General features: G+C 37.3%; 1 protein-coding gene across 1 annotated transcript in view; it reads left to right on the top strand.

The window, feature by feature from the left end:
- Nucleotides 1-2,172, top strand: part of pts (6-pyruvoyltetrahydropterin synthase) — a gene marked incomplete in the record, with an annotated part of 11,580 nt that overhangs the window by 1,409 nt on the left and 7,999 nt on the right.

Genomic DNA, 2,172 nt, shown 5'->3' with positions numbered 1-2,172 from the left:
ATGTTTAAACAGTATTGCAGTTTAAAAAAATATTTAAAAGTTGCTATTTGCAGAAAATTCTTGTAATCATATTTATTATTCACAGGGATAAATTTTTATAAAATTTCAACGTGTTCTTTAGTGAAATCCCTTTTTATTTGTAAAATTACTCAATAGTATTTCAACTTGAAATATTATTGCCAAAATAAATATATACTTTATTTACAGAATGGTAAATTACCTGGCCTTGTATAGTGCTTTATCAAGTCTAAGGACTTTACAGTTATTCACCCATTCATACATACATTCACACACATAGTGGTAAACTACACTGTAGCTAAAGGTGCTCTGGGGCACACTGACAAAGGCAAGGCTGCCATGCACCAGCACCAACGGACCCTCTGACCACGACTAGCAGGCAAGTTGTGCCCAAGGACACAACTGGGATGGACAGAGCAGAGGTTCGAACCTGTAACCCACTGGTTACAGGACAACTCCCCTTACTCTTGTTGTCACTGTCAAAAAAAAAAGTCTATGGCTGTGTTTCAAATTGCAGCCCATGTTGACTGCAGCCCACAGAATCCACACCCGTCACAGTGCGGGTAGGATGCATAAAACGGCTGTGAAAGGAGGTGGTCCAGTCAGATGACGTGTGTTTTTATGACTACCCTGTTACCATGATGTTACGTTTTATATCACATGCCTTCAGTTGGAACTGGTATTCAAATGTCTTTTCACAGGATGGATGACTTCACAAAATTCAATGTATTATTTCAAAGCGTTACACATAAATGAATAAAAAACAATAATAGTTTGGGTTTAGCTCCAGCATCAGTACTTGTAGTTGCATTTATTGCATCAAACATTTAATTAGCTGAGTTGCTAAACATAGATTTAAAAACAAAATCTTTGGTACGTAATGAATTTTCAAACTCTACCATTTTCATTTCTCTGTGGATTTTGCTGACGAGTGACGGAGCAATGAATCCTGGGATACTGTTGGCCACGCAGAATTTTTGTTTTCCAGGGTTTTGTGGGCTGCATTTTTCAGTTGCATGAGTAGGAGCCCACAAAGTGGGATAGTCTTTGGCACAATGCATTGATGTAACTGGCCTGCAGATGTGCACTACAAGGGCTGCAGCACCTGAAGTTAGACACGGACTAAATAATTTTGCCCTCATAAATGTTTAAATGCTATTGCCTGAAAAAAGAGACAAAGATTCATTTACAGAAAATAAATAAAACGTTTTGTTTCCTAACACACATTCTGCGCACTAACACAGCATGCAGGCACTTTGTTTAAAGTTTTGCCAAAATCCATTCTGAGTGAACTCTTGCCTGCCATTAGCAAGATAGCTCACCTTATGATATCTCTTGAGACTGTGTGTCACATTAATTTCAACAGTTGTTAACGTAAGAGGATTTTAGATTAAAAACAGTTGGCGATAAGCATTCCTACAATGAAAGATAGGCCCACGTTATTCAATTGATCTTTTCACTAGCTGATATTAAACTAAGTAGTCACAAACAGTAGCAGCTCATGAGCATAAAAGTTAGTGGGCGGACATTGTTTTCCTAAATCAATATAAACACGATGTTACAATTTGCGGCATGTTTTCTGAAAAAAATAAAAGCTACGTTACTCAATCAGTTATTTGTGCACAAAGATGTCATCTTTTTTCTCCCTCATTATCTCGTAAAAAAAAAAAAAAGGTCTGGACATTAAATAAGCAAAAAACCTCCCCCCCAAACTTATTTAATTGTTGGAGAAATTGATCAGACAGGTAGCTGCACAGCTTTCTGGATTCGATTTCTAATCAAATTTTGAGTAGGCCTAATATTCTGCAAAAAACCCCTCCAGATTAACAAAGTTAAATGGGTACAAGATGTTTTGTGAAATAAGTTTAAATATGAAAATTTAAAAAAAATACGGTGAACTATGCATCCTCCATGGACATAAGTAGGCTAATATGATTAAATGGCCATTCAGAATAAAAATGTGCCACGTAAACACTTCATCTGATCATCTGATCACACACGTCTTCTGAATTTCATCCACCAGTTTCTCCTGCAGCAGCACAGAACTTGTCATCATGTTCTCTCATCCGATAAACAAGGAAGACAAACAAATTGTGTTGCTCCCCCCCACCACACACACACACACACACACACACACACACACACACACACACA

The sequence above is a fragment of the Austrofundulus limnaeus genome, unplaced genomic scaffold (assembly GCF_001266775.1).
Source record: "Austrofundulus limnaeus strain Quisiro unplaced genomic scaffold, Austrofundulus_limnaeus-1.0 Scaffold451, whole genome shotgun sequence".
In the NCBI taxonomy this organism is placed as follows: Eukaryota; Metazoa; Chordata; class Actinopteri; order Cyprinodontiformes; family Rivulidae; genus Austrofundulus; species Austrofundulus limnaeus.
The sequence above is the reverse complement of the archived record's forward strand: the minus strand, read 5'-3'. Positions and strand labels throughout refer to the sequence as shown.